The 15,235-nt window shown below is 41.4% G+C and overlaps 1 protein-coding gene across 2 annotated transcripts in view; it reads left to right on the top strand.

Moving 5' to 3' along the window:
• The window catches only part of ATF6 (activating transcription factor 6), a 191,596-nt gene that overhangs the window by 125,077 nt on the left and 51,284 nt on the right, over window positions 1-15,235 (top strand). The window lies entirely within an intron of this gene.

The raw sequence follows: 15,235 nt of genomic DNA, 5'->3' as shown, positions 1-15,235 counted from the left end.
CCTGTGTTCTGTTCTAGGATTTTTATGGTTTCAGTTCTCATATTTAGATCTTTAATCCATTTTGAATTGAGTTTTGTGTATGGTATAAGAAAGTGGTCCAGTTTCATTCTTTTGCATGTTGCTGTCCAGTTTTTGCAGCACCATTTGTTGAAAAGACTATCTTTTTCCCATTGGATATTCTTTCCTGCTTTGTCGAAGATTAATTGGCCATATAATTGTGGATTCTTTTCTGGGTTTTCTTTTCTGTTCATTGAGCTATATATTTATTTTTGTGCCAGCACCATACTGTTCTGATTACTACAGCTTTGCTTTGCTTTTTCATGGTTGCTTTGGCTATTCACGGTCTTTGGTGGTTCCAGACAAACTTTAGAATTGTTTGTTCTGGGGGCATCTGGGTGGCTCAGTCATTCAAGTGTCCAGCCTCGGCTCAGGTCACGATCTCATAGTTCATGGGTTTGAGCCCTGTGTTGGGCTCTATGCTGGCAGCTCAGAGTCTGGAGCCTGCTTTGGATTTTGTGTCCTCTCGCTGCCCCACCCCTGCTTGCGCTCTGTCTCTCAAAAATAAATAAATGTAAAAAAAAAAAAAAAAGAGAGAGAGTTGTTTGTTCTAACTCTGTGAAAAATGCTGGTGATATTTTGGTAGGGATTGCATTGAATATGTAGATTGCTCTGGGTAGTATAGACATTTTAACAATATTTGTATATCTGATCCGTGAGCATGGAATGTCTTTCCATTTCTTTGTGTCCTCTTCAGTTTCTTTCATCAGTGTTTTATAGATTGCAGAGTACAGGTCTTTCAGAACTCTGGTTAGGTTTATTCCTAGGTGTCTTCTTATTTTTGGTGTAATTGTACATAGGATAATTTTCCTAATTTCTCTTTCTGCTGCTTCATTATGAATGTATAGAAATGCAACAGATTTCTGTACATTGATTTTGTAACCTGCGACTTCACTGAATTCGATGATCAGTTCTAGGAGTTTGTTAATAGAACGGCCACATTGTTCTGAGTGTTTCCTTAGGTAAGTAGTGGGCAGTATCTTAGAGTGATGGCTTCTGTGTCGTAGGGGCATCTGCTTAACAGCTGAGCTCTGAGAGTAAATGATTTCCAACAAGTGTGATTTCCTCCAGTTGTGCTTTTCATATTACCGTTTCTTTCTTTTCATGTTACTGTTTCTCATGAGCATATTTCCAGTTGGGCGCTGTGAGCTTTCTTTTTTTTATCCTATTTTATGCATGTGTGTTATGCTTTGTGTGGGATTTGGGGTGTGTGTGTGTGTGTGTGTGTGTGTGTCCTTCATTACATCTTCACAGCTAAAGAAGTTTGTAAAAAAATGAATTTATCTAAATATAATAACACCTCTAGGTATAGAAGTCTCTTGAATATACTTCATATTCTATTGACTTGACTCCCTTTAACAATAAGAAAAAAGATTTACCTTTTCACTTACTCGCTTTTTTAAAGTTTTAATGAGCTTTAGTTATTAGCCCAGTATATTCTAGTGCTGTGGATACAAAAATTTCAAACTTCTCTCCTAGATGTCCTCTTTGTAGTCACCAGCCTAAATTCCATTACTCCTAGGTTACATACTATGGAATACATATATTGTGTGTACATGCATATACATAGGTACACACACATACATATACTATGTAATAATATTTATTTTGGTGATTTTGAGATGTGTTGGGAAAAGAGTGCATTTAATTGTGGGCAAGACTATGAAATAGGTTAAAAAAGAGATTTTCTAAGGATGTGAGTGAGTAAAAATCATGATGATAGAGTAACCACAAATCGACCAGAGCAGTTAGTCATTTCTGTTAACTCATGTCTGGGATGTTAGAAAACAACCATCTCAAATGAAATAGTCATTAATCAGGAAAGTTAACTGTTCTTTAAAAAGTACTTCGCTTAAATTTTTTCACTGTTTCACTATAAATAACTATTCAAGCACATTTTGTCTATAAGTTAATCATTTTGCTTTAAAATAAAGTAGTTGTTATAGCGTGGAAGTCATTTGTCTGTAAGATAGGAAACAATTTTGAGTGAGGCAACTTTTCCCTCCAAGAGCCATTCATGCTAAAATGTTTTTTGAGTACTTTTAGTCTCTGGGAACGAGGTGTATTTGCTGGAAACTGAAATATTTTTCCCCTTGAAAACAATGATACTGTATGCTTTTTTGACCATGGGCTCTCCCTCTCCCAAGCAAAATGCATGTACATATTCAAATAGAATGCCCTACATACTTTCGGGAGGATCCTCCCATTATGGATCTTACCTTTTCTACCTAGTAGAAACAGACACATGAGTACAAGCTATCATACATTAAGTGATTCCACTGTGAGAGGCAGAAGGGATCGGGGGAACATATATTAGGGCAATTAATTTTGCCTCTGCACACATGGTGGAGAATGGAAATGGAAGAAGTGAGCTGGGTGGGAATCCAGGTTATGAACGGAGCTGATATTTTGCGCCAAAATAATAGACTAAAAATAAAAAACTGTAACAAAACCAAATGCTGGTAAGGATGTAAAGAAACCAGATCATTCATACATTGCTGATGGGAATGTAAGATTATACAGCCACTCTGGAAGAGTTTACAAAAATAAATGTGCCTTAGTTAGAATACCAAAAACACAAGAACATTTTAAAAATAGATAAATTTATCTTTTTCAAAAGTAAAAATTTTTGTGCTTCAAAGGACACCGTTAAGAAAGAGAAAAGAGAACCCTCCATAATAGGAGAAACTATTTGCAGATCACGTATCTAATAAGGGACTTGTACCCGGAATGCAAATGGCAATCTTACAACTCAACAATAAAAAGACAAATAACCCAATTTTTAAATAGGCAAGGGATTTGAATAGATATTTGTCCAAAGAAGATATGTGAAAAGCCAGTAGGACATAAAAAGATGCTCAGAATCGTTAGCCATTAGGAGATATTAAAAATAAATTTTAAAAATATGTTATTTAGTGGTTCATATGAAAATAATAAAAAATGTGTTTTTAGTGAGAAGAGTGGCATTGTTTTATAGTTTTGCAGATTTTTACTACCTGATTTCATAGAAAATAGCGAGATTCTCACATGTATATCTTCATTCAGTCTCTTGCAGTGTGGTGTTTCCACTGAGATATGAGAAGAAGCTCCTGCTCTTGTACAGATACATAGTTAGAAGAGGGAGGGATATTTTAATACCTTTTTCAGGTCATTGTGGGGGTTATTATTTTTTGATACTACATAAAAAATTCAGCAGGTGATCATTTCTTAAAAGATGAAGTACAGTGTGGATTCTGACACCCATGTCAGTGGAACCTGTATATTCTGTAACATTAAAATTCATTGATCTGCCTTGCACTTTTTAAAAAATGTTTATTTATTTTTGAGAGAGAGGGAAAGAGATAGAGAGTAAGAGAGAGAGTGCTAGAGTGTGAGCAAGGTAGGGGCAGAGAGAGGGAGACAAAGAGAATCTCAAGCGGGCTCTGCACCGCTGTCAGTGCAGAGCCTAGTGCCGGGATTCGAACCACAAACCGTGAGATCATGACCTGAGCCTAAATCAAGAGTCAGACGCCTAGCCAGCTGAGCCACCCAGGCGCCCCTGATCTGTCTTGCACCTTGAATGGAACTTTTACCCATTCTCGATTTTGTAAACATCATACATAGGTCATTTGGAAAATATTGGTTCACTGAATTATCCAGACTTTGCAAACATTAACACATATCATTACATAATATTAGAAAATTGCATTCGGGGCACCTGGGTGGCTCAGTTGGTTGAGCGTCCAACTCTTGGTTTGGGCTTAAGTCATGATCTCACGGTTTGTGGGTTCAAGCCCCACGTTGAACACTGTGCCAACAGTGTGGGGCCTGCTTGGGATTCTCTCTGTCTCTCTCTTTCTCTGCTCCTCCCCACTCAAAATAAAGAAAGGAAGAAAAAAAAATTGCATTCATTGTTATTACCACCAGTGCCTCAACAAGAAAGTCACACTCAGCTCATGCTAATGGATACAAAGCTTCCAAAATTCTTATTTTCACTTGACAGCTCAAATGTTATCATTTGCAATATATATAGTCAACTGTTTTCTTTGAAATGACAGGTAAGGGTGCCTAGTGGCTCAGTTGGTTAAGCCTCTGGGTCTTGACTTTGGCTCAGGTCATGATCTCATGATTTGTGCAGTCAGACCCCACATTGGGCTCTGCTCTAACAGTACAGAGCCAGCTTGGGATTCTTTCTCTGGCTTTCTTTCTCTGCCCCTCCCCAACTCTCCCTCTCTCTCAAAATAAGTAAATAAACCAGGAAAAAAAAAAAAAAAAAAAGAAGTGACAGGCTTGCTTTACCCATTTTCAAGAAAATGTTTGATGGATACCCAAGCCCGAATAACAGTAATTTGTCAGTCTGTTTCAAATGAAGTCATATTCGATGGAAAAGTGGGGAGTTCAGCTCCCAACTCGGTTGCTTTAGTGCCTTTTCAAGAGACAGCTCTCAGGCTCTAGGAGGCAGCGACTCTTTTTTTATATCCTTCCTGGTTCATCGCAGCGAATATTAATAATTGTTATTGCTTTGACACAGATACTGTTTTTTTAAGTTTACTTATTTTGAGAGACATAGAGAAAGCACGTGAGGGGAAGAGAGAGAATCCCAAGTAGCCTCTGTGCTGTCAGCACAGAGCCCATGAGCGGGGCTCACATTGATAAACCAGTGAGATCATGACCTGAACCGGAACCTAGAGTTGGATGCTTAACCGACTCAGCCACCTAGGTGCCCCAACAAGGATATTGTTCATTGGAATTGGCATGGCTTCATTTCTGCTATGAGTTTGTGACAGTGAAGCTCACAGTGACTGTTGGTATCGTCCGGTGCCACTGCCTTGATCCACGGAAAGGCCCAGCGGTTTATCTTGTTCCCTCACTCTCCATGTAAGTTTCAAGAATGATAAAAGGCAAATAGTATTATTATGAATATAGCTTTACCTTGCAGACTTGCTGAAAGTCTCATGAATCCTTGCTTCCCTGAGGCAAAGAGCTAGTTAAAAAGTGGGGCATCTGGGGGGCTCAGTCAGAAGTGTCCAACTCTTAATCTCACCTCAGGTCATGATCTCGTGGTGTGTAAGATCGAGTCCTAAGTCGGGGTCTGTGCTGACAGCGTGGAGCCTGGTTGGGATTCTCTATCTCTTTCTCTGCCCCTTCCCTGCTTGCTTGCTCACTCTCCCATTCTCCCTCTCAAAATAAATAAATATTAAAAAAAAAAAAAGCTCGTTTAAAAGCTATTGTAATATTAGCCCTGCAGCCAATTGATTTATATTATAAGCCATTTTTGGATACCTGCTATTTGAAAGACTGTAATAGATCCTGGGTATTTGGCATTGAACAAAATAGATGAAAAAAGCGGCTATTGGAAAGCTGACTTGAAAAGGATAGACAAACAGTAAGTGTTAGGGAGAAAAGCAAAGCAGAGAAAGGAAAGAACCTGAGTGAGTTTGGTGGGCATGTGGGAATGTTTGGTAAGCATTTGTAAATACAGGTTTCGTAAGCTACAGTGTGAGAGATTTGAGCTGAACATGTATTTCAAGTTATGGGACTAGATGAAAATGCCAACAGAAGAAAAAAGATTTGCCTCTGAGAACCCCCAATATTTAATGTGTGATGAGGCTGGAAGGCAGCAGAAAGAGGGGGGGAATCCCAAGGGAAAATTAGAACAATGAAGACTGAGAGCTGGAGGAGGAAGAGGAGTGAAAGTGTCAGATGCCGTGGGGAAAAGGTAGGGTAAGGACTGGATAAAAGCAAAAACGGTTTGACAGTTAGAATATCATATTTATAAGGACAGCTTCGGTTAGAATGGTGGGGACAGAGTCAGTTTTCATTACTTTAGGGATCAAATGGGAGTCCACTGATTTATGACTCCGTCTATTTACCTAATATAATACCGTGATTAAACTAACTAAAATTAACATTTGGGGGAAACCCTAGGCCTGATACCGGCAATATCAGACATGTCCGAAATGGAAGCCCAGCGCCGGGCCACTAATGGCTCTTGGTTGTAAACAACAGAAACTTACTGTAACTTAAGTGAAAGCAGAAACTGCTTACATTACAGAAAAGGAATTTACTGGAAGGCTGTTTGTGCACAGACTCCACGCGCATGCTGGAGAGCTCAGCCCCCAACAGTGGTGGGAACCAAACAGACAAGAGCACGGCCAACGTCAGGAAGTCGGGTTAGGACAGCTGGTCACTGGCCACCCCCATGGCCGCCAGGGGCATCCTCCCATCACCCTGGCGAATCTAAATCTCATGCCCAAGACTTTGAATTTCAAGGGAGTGTCTGATTGGCCGAGCTTAGGTCATATGTCTGTCCTGAGAGCTGGGAGAGAAACTGCGTCCTTCAGGCTTCTGCAGTTTTTCCCTCACAAAAAACCCACAAATAGACAAGATCAAACGCTGGCAAGCCAGAGCCAACAGCCAGCACTATAAAAACTGAAGTACAAAATCTTAAAGGTTTGGGGAAACGAATTTGAAAGTCACATAACCAAAATGACAATGATTTAGTGAACTTAGGAATGTGCTTCCTGGCTTATTTTACTGATACTGAGTGTCAAGAGTATCAAATTAGAAACTTGGCTTTGCTCTTTCCTGCTTTATACCTTATCGCACACGGGCCCTTAAACGTCCTCCTCTCTCCCCAAATCTTCTCTGGGCCCCTGTAACCTACCTGGGATCTAGGATGGCAGCCTGGTCACACCAAGGAGGCAAGTGAAGGCCACCCCCCCCCACCCCCCGTGGTAGGAGCCAAGAGCCGTGACCCGGGGGAGGGAGTGGGGCGGGGAGAATTGCGGTCAGAAGAGCGTGCTGGGTTGAAGTGGGGGAGAGGGTTCGGGCCAGGCCGGGACTGGGGAGGGGCTGGAGACGCAGTGGGTGGCGGAGAGAAGCACGGAAAGGCCTGTGCTGTACGGGTAGCCGCTGCCCAAACCCTTCGAAAACTAGGCCTGGGAGAGCTCTCTTCGGTTGGACTTTTGTTTTGTTTTCCTGGGGTTGCTTTTGGCTTTGGTACTCGGACTTAATGTTATTTTTCAAGGTGCTTCTCTGCCAGAAGACCATTAGGAGGTCTCCACGGAGGAAGAGGCCGTGTGTGATTTAAATAAAACTGGGCTTTTTTTTTTCTTGCCCCCTTTTTAAGACTGACTTTGATGCAGTGACAAATCTAAAAGAAATACAATTCCAAAGCCTCATCAACATGATAAGTAATGTGAGGCCTTTACTGATATCTCTCGAAGATACCGTAAAGAGAATATGAAAAGCAACAGCAGCACTGTCCCCTCAGGCCCCCTCTTCNNATGGGGCTCCAGCCCAGGCTAGTCCCCTCTGTCCCTCTTTTCCACTCTTCCAGCTTCCGGACACCTCTTCCCTGCTAACAACCCATACCTTTTTAAAACCAATTGAACTTCCCCCAGCTCTCCTCTCTATCCGTAACCTCACCCCTACCACATGTGCCGTCCAGCAGTGCTTAAAAAAAAATCCTCAAAAAGAGATAGATTAGAAGCTTTGAATATTTGGGCTTCAGTTATTTTTCCCCTGTCATCTTTTAAAGGTTTATTTATGTACTTATTTTAAGAGAGACAGAGAGAGAGAGCGAATCCCAAGCAGACTCCACGCTCAGCAGAGCCTGACTCGGAGCTCGATCCCACAACCGTGAGGTCATGAGCTGAGCCGAATCAAGAGTCAGACATTCAACTGACTGAGTCCCCCAGACAATCCCCGCCACCCTGTTATCTTTTAAACTGAAGAAAGTTAAATGTGAGGGGATCTTCTTTTCTTGGTCGAATTTATAGAGAATATCTCTGACAGTTGGCAGTCACATTTGTGAAAAGGAATAGTGAGAGATCATGGTGGAAAGAGGCCAGATCAGGAGGGACCGAAGTATAAAGAGCTTTCATTTCTTTTTTTTTTTTTTTTAAGTTTTATTTATTTTTGAGAGAGAGAGAGACAGCATGAGCAGGAGAGGGACAGACAGAGAGGGAAACACAGAATCTGAAGACAGGCTCTAGGCTCTGAGCTAGCTGTCAGCACAGAGCCCGACGCAGGGCTTGAACCCATAGACCGTGACATCATGACCTGAACCGAAGCCGGATGCCCAACCAACTGAGCCACCCAGGCGCCCCAAAGAGCTTTCATTTCTAGGCTCAGAGTTTGGATCAGTAGTGAGTGCCTGTCACCATCAATTTCTTTTATCCAGCCGTGGGACAGTGGCTCTCCGCTGTGAGGTAGGGCGGAAGAACCATGGACAGCAGTGTCCGTGTCCATGGCCGTCCTATCCATTACATTTCCTCAAGGACTTCTCTGACCTCAAATTATTTGGTCCTTTAAAAAAGAATTATTGAATACTTAACAATACTGCTGTTTACTTGCAAGTTTATTCCAAGTGCTTTAAAATTTTTAATGTTTTATTTTATATTAGAGAGAGCGTGCGCGTGAGCACAAGCAGGGAAGGAGCAGAGACAGAGGGAGCTGAACAGGCTCCAGGCTCCGAGCTGTCAGCACAGAGCCTGAGGTGGGGGCTTGAACTCACCAACAGTAAGAAAACGACCTGACCCCAAGCCAGACACTTAACCGACTGAGCCCTCCAGACGCCCCTACAAGTGCTTTAAAGTATTTTCTTGTTTCATGGTGATACACGGCCTGTGCAGTGTGCATTGCCTTTGTCCTTGTTTTACTAATGAGAAGGTTGTGGCCCGGTGAGATCAAGGTATTTGCTGTAGGTCCTACGGCTAGAGATGGAGTGAGATCAGGACCTGAGACGAAGTTGAACGCTTAAATTTTTTTTTTTTTTTAATGTTTCATTTGTATCTGAGAGAGAGAGAGAGAGAGAGACAGCGTGAGCAGGGTAGGGTCAGAGAGAGAGGGAGATACAGAATCTGAAGCAGACTCCAGGCTCTGAGCCCGATGGCGGGACTCAATCCCACGAAGTGTGAGATCATGACCTGAGCCGAAGTCAGATGCTTAACCGACTGAGCCACTCAGGTGCCCCTGAAAAATTATGTTTTGTCTCAACCCAACGTTTCTCCCATTTTGTACAATACAAAGTAAAATAATTTTCTTAGATATCAGAATTGAACTTTGTCTTTGAGGTGTTTCCTGATAATCTCTCCTCTCAGAGACCTTGTTGGGCTCCGTTTGCTGTAGCCTCACCTCCCTCCCCACTCTGCCTGGCTACTTTGGTAGCATGTCTGTAGGATGCAATTTAATGTTTAGGAGGTTCACTTCCTGCCGGTAGTCCTAAGTAAAGCGGATTTTCTAAAATAAAACATCTTGTAAACATTATGTCCGGCAAACCCCTGTGGCTAAACTCTCCGTGCATTTAGTGCTTGACCTTTCTCTTTAAGACATTGTTTGGGACTGCCACACTGCTGGCACTCAACAGATGATGACTAATGACGAGTTTCAGGCGTCCTACTTCATTTCCCTAGATCACACACTATCCAGCTTTTGAAAAAAGTTTTGAACTTGATTAGCTTGAGTTACAAAATGGAGTAATATGAAGTACAGGGTCACAGACTTGCTGGCCTGATCCCTGCTCAAAGCATATAACCAGCATTTCGTCTAAGAACTTTCTCTGCGGTAAACAACCCTGGCCTGGTTTAGAAACACTTTCCCTGCAAACCCTTATTAAGAGAGAGGAGTGATTTGGAAGCTACTCTCTTATTCTTGGGAAAGTATTTACAAGAAAGCATTTTGACCAAGAAACTAAATTAACTGTACTTTTCCTTTTTTATTTTTTTTAACTTTATTTATCGAGAGAGAGATTGAGAGAGCACTTGAGCCAGGGGAAGGGCGGAGAGAGAGGAAGAAAGAGAGAATCCCGAGCAGAGCTTGGGCGGAGCCTGACTCGGGGCTCAGAACTCAAAAATTGTGACATCACGACCTGAGCCAAAAATCAAGAGTTGGACATTCAACCGACTGAGCCACCCAGGCGACCCAAAATTAACTCTACTTTTAAAAAAGAGGCCTGGGGCGCCTGAGTGGCTTAGTCGGTTAAGTGTCCGACTTTCGCTTAGGTCATGATCTCACGGTTCGTGGGTTCGAGCCCCACGTCGGGCTCTGTGCTGACTGCCAGCTCAGAGCCTGGAGCCTGTTTCAGTCTGTGACTCCCTCTCTCTCTGACCCTCCCCTGCTCACGCCGTCTCTCTCTCTCTCTCCTAGAAATAAAAAAAAAATAAAAATTAAAAAAAAAAAAAAAAGAGGCCTATCCGGGCACCTGGCTGGCTCGGTCAGTAGAGCATGCAACTCTTGATGTTGGGGTCATGAGTTCGAGCCCCACGTTAGGTATAAAGTTTACTTTAAAAAGTATTTTAAAAAAAGAGAGAGAAGTATATATAGTAACTATTAGGTTGACTTTATGAAATTACTGATATTTGGCCCACAAAAAAAAAAAAGACAGTTTTGTGGTGTGGTACAACCTTACACTTTTTTGTGTGAATAAAAGGGGAGGTCAAGGCCAGTTGGGCAAGTTTGGGGGCTCCTGCAGAGTTTGATATGAGAACCATATCTTAAAACAAAATGAGTTTGTATTTATTAGGATTTCAAGCTAATTTTTCCTTTGGTGACCTTGGCAGCATTTGTCAGGTTTGAACTTAGTGTTAAAATTTTCCTCTTGTCAAATGTAAACCTTGGCTCACTCTCCACAGCTACTGCGCACTAATCGTTCTGACTGGTCCTTCCTCTGGCCGGCACGCGTACTAATGGTGCTGATGCAACTTAACGTTCCCTTTTATTGGTCTGTAATTTTATTGTGTACATTAGAGGCACAAATACTGCATTCATATTAGCTATTTATATTACCTATTTCTAGTTTGGGGGTGAGTAATGTGCTTTGCTTATGTTTTTACTATAATGGGAAGCCCTACGTCATAGACACTTTAATAGACTTTTAAAATGATTACATTCTACTTAGTTTTACTGTTTTAAGATGGTGACATTCTACTTAGTTTTACTACCTGTGTTGTTGTTGTTTTTTTTAACTTTTTTTTTTTTAGGACATGTCACTGTGTCTGTATATCTTCATGACTTCAAATTTCTTTTTTTTTTAATTTTTAAAAAAATTTTAACATTTATTTAATTTTGAGAGACTGAGACAGAGCACAAGCAGGGAAGGAACAGAGAGAGAGGGAGACACAGAATCCGAAACAGGCTCCAGGCTCTGAGCTGTCAGCACAGAGCCGGACACAGGGCTCGAACTCACGGACTGAGAGATCATGACCTCAGCTGAAGTAGGAAGCTTAACCAACTGAGCCACCCAGGCGCCCCGATTTCAGATTTCTTACCTTTGCTTTTTAATTATTTTAATGTATGGGCACATCTGAGTTCCGATCAACAGTCAGTCCAGCTCTTAGAAAACAACATAAATTCACAGTGTTTGACTTTAACACATTGCTTTGAAAGGCCCGCCTCCCGGGGCTGCTTTGGCCCTCCTGTTTCCAAGCTTTGATACGCTCTTCTCTGAAAGAGGCTTGGTGAGGGAAGTGAGGGAGAGCGGTTCTGGAAAACAAAAGCTCCCCAGGAGAGGAACATAGATCAGAAAAACTTTAATACAAGGCTGTTTTTGAGATGAGGATGGATGCTGTTTGTAGTTTTGATCTGGTTTTAGCTGTTTATATTGGAAAACCAAGCCCATCTCTGGAATCCAGTGGACACGGACCAAATATAAAATGTTAAGAGGCCGTTGTTGTTAGTAGGAGCCTGACATGCAAAATTTGACTAACTGAGGCCCACGCTGATCCAAGTAAAAGCTGGTCGGTGTCACGGTGCAGCCACTTGCAGACTGGCTCTCTCATCCCCGGGAAACATCGTTAGATGTTAAATACAGTTCCTTTCTATTAAAGATAAGGGGCTCCAGCCTGAGGTCCGAGTTTCCTAATACAGGAGAGGCTGTCTTAGCGAGTACAGCAGAGACTAGTGGGTGATCTTCGAGTTAACAAAATTGGGTAAAGCTGGAGATCTGTAAGATAAGATTTATTTTACATTGATTTCATTTAATTATATGAATGTGGACTTGTTGGCCAAGTTTTGATGTAGGGCGAACCCCTTTTCTTTAAGTCCCGATCTGTGAGAACCCCATGTTACCTTTCTTGTGTAAACTGGACTCACGATGCATCAACCATAATTTCCAGTGTCAGTTATAATTCCTTTAAATTAGAATAAGAACTTAAAGGTCCTTTTGAAGCAATCTGAATGCAGACATGTATGGTTTTTTTTTCCCCAGTCTTTTATGGTTGTTTTGCAGTGAGTGGATTTTTTTAACTATTCACTTTTATCTTATTAAATCTTGTTCTCCTTTTCACACGTTTTAAAAAAGCAATTTCTGTTTTTTTTTTTAATTATGCAATTACACTAACAAATACAGTTAGCACAAATTGTTGTGGGAAAAACACACTAGTTACGAATGTTCAGTTTTTCCATGGGCATTAGTCGGTAAGTTTTAGAAGGCACAGGGAAGGGTCATTTAATCTCAGCGGTCAGTTTACATTGAGGTCAGTTTCGACTCTACACAGACATGTAGAATCCACGTTTGACAACACTTAGTAGGACCTTAATTTTATTATGAATTACCATTGTAACCTTCAGCTGAGCAGATGTGGTCCTTTTGTTTTAGTAAGTTAGTCTCCAGTGCTTTCGACCTCTTAAAAAGAAACATAACTTTGGATGCGGCGTTATGCACTAATATTTTGGTTTTCTTCTAACAAAGGGCTTGGAAAAGGGAACTGGGAGAATTGTATGAAAATCGCATATTTTCTCATGCACGATGTTGCATAACATTGGAAAACTGATGCTTTGTTCTCACAGTGAAATGTTTTGGTGTTTTCCCACCAGCGTTTCTCTGACTTCTGGGAATAAAAATAACAACGTGTTGATGATAAAAGCTGTCCGCAAAGTTTCCTCCCTGAAGATACCCCATAGTAGCTCAGTCCTGTAGAAGCTTTTCAGGAGTGCATTTGGAGATGTCCTAAAATTCGTGACAGTGCCAAAATAAAGCTCCTTTGTTCCTGAAAATATCATCGATAAAATTAATGATATGCTGGTTAAGAAGGAGTGGGGTGAACACAGCTGGGGAGAAAAAAAGTGGCTCAAAATTCACTGTTGTGTCAAGGGCATTTAATTTGAGGAAGAGAAAGTAGTTAAATGAAAACAACACTCTCCCAGACGGGTGTGTGTCTACGTTATTTTTTAATATAAGCACTGTTAGAATTTGTACCATACCAGTGTTGATCCCCTGCGGCACTGTGCTCACAAGCACTCTGATAGATCCCCGCCCCCATGCACAAACTTTAATAATTAGAGGTAAAGGTGGTTAACTGTAATAATTGTTCTGCATTCAAGATGTGATTCTTCTCTTTCATAAATAACAGTGTGTTTTTTGGTTTTCTCCTGCAAAAGTACCTACTCCGAAATTTAATGAAGAAAGAAAGTAGGAGACATTGTGTTCGGAAAGTCACGTTCAAAAACAATGTTTAGTATGGCATCGAGATTTGAGCCGGAAACTCAGATTTAAGTCCAAGCCTGACCTTAACCCATGGCCAATGGAATCTAAGTGTGTTTATTTTTACAGTCGCTTTAATTTGGGGCTTGCAAGTTTGTTGGTTTGTTTTCTCATTCAATTTGGGGGGCCCTGAAGCAATGTTTTAGTTATAGGAATTATCCTGTTTATAATTTTCGTGGCATGAGGATCAGCACTTTTTTCTTTTTCTTGGCTATATCATGTTATCTTACTTATGTGTGATCTTTGTGTCTAACAATGCACTTAAAAAAAATCTCCCATGCTTCCGTGTTAGACCCAACATAACAGACTCACTCATCTTTCCTCTGCTTTTTTAAAAAAATATCTGTTCTCTTAGAAATGCCTTGACTTAGAGTACAAGCAGTTACTGGAAACGTGTTCTGGACAGTTCTGTCCATGTATGTTCATTTCAACTGGGTTTTTGCATTCTAGATTTTTTCCCTCAGCTTTGCTGATGACTGCATTTCATAATCCCATCGACCTTTGAACTGAGTTGCGCTGAATTTTTGTCACCCTCAGCTATGTTCAGTCCTGCTTGTAGTGAGCCCTTTCCTGCAGCAAGTTTGCCGAAGGGGTGATGAAGCCGGGGGGCAGGGGGGCGAGGAGGCAATAGGGGTTAATAGCAGGGTCAGCTCTGTCTACGTGGAAACACTAATGCATGCTGTTTTCTGTTTCCTTGTTTCCTTTTGCTGTGACAGTCCCTGTTTTTGCTAGGAACAGAAGTTACTGATGTTCACACAGTAGTTAATATCAAAGTCATACGTCATTTATAATCTACTTCAGGATACCTACGGACATACATACCTCTTCCAAAACACACACACGCCCTCTTTTTTGAAGCCAGACTCCTCTTGGCTCATTCATACTTCTGGTATTTGTGTGGCTGGAAACCAGAGGCTTCAGATGCCACAGGTCACTTCTAAATGATCAGGAGCTGGCAGTATAACATTTGGAACTTTAACATTGTGCGAGACACGCACTTACAATTTTTCTTTAGCTCTTCCAGTGAACTGTATACTTTTTAAGGGCAAGAAGTATACATCTTCTTTGGTACGTACTTGTTGCTTACCCAAAGACGTCTAATGCTTGGTTGCTTCAAAGGGAGAAGGGGAGGCTAGGCAGGCAAGGGTCCAGGCTCTCACCTTACTTCAGTCAGAATCTCTATCTTCTGTGTCAGTAGCTTGGGATCGGGATTTTCGGGGAGTGGAAACATTGCTCTTCTTTTAAGAAAGAAAAAAGTGAAGATGAGTCTGTTGAATAGATTAATTTCAGTATCTTGTGACACTACCTAGTCTAGCTTCCTCATTTTACTACATTAAAAGTCCCTCTGTTCTGGGGCTCAGTTGAGTGTCCGACTCTTGATTTTGGCTGTTATGATCCCAGGGTCATGGAATCGAACCTTGTGTCAGGCTCCACAGTTAGTGTGGATTGTCTCTCTCTCTCTCTCTCTCTCTCTTTCTCCCTCTCTGTCTCCCCCCCACACACCCCTCTTCCCCACTCAAGCTCTCTCTCTCTTTTTCTTTCAAATAAAGTGAAAAAAAAAATGCCTCCATTCTGATTCCTTGACCAATACCCTTTATGGTATAGCACCGCTTATATGTTCTCATCATGTGGAAGTACTCCAAGAATACTACATAGCACTTGGTAATGATAGACACTCTGTAAATGTGTGTTGCATTATGAATGAATGAATCA

Source organism: Crocuta crocuta, unplaced genomic scaffold, assembly GCF_008692635.1.
Source record: "Crocuta crocuta isolate KB4526 unplaced genomic scaffold, BGI_CrCroc_1.0 scaffold133, whole genome shotgun sequence".
In the NCBI taxonomy this organism is placed as follows: domain Eukaryota; kingdom Metazoa; phylum Chordata; class Mammalia; order Carnivora; family Hyaenidae; genus Crocuta; species Crocuta crocuta.
The sequence above is the reverse complement of the archived record's forward strand: the minus strand, read 5'-3'. Positions and strand labels throughout refer to the sequence as shown.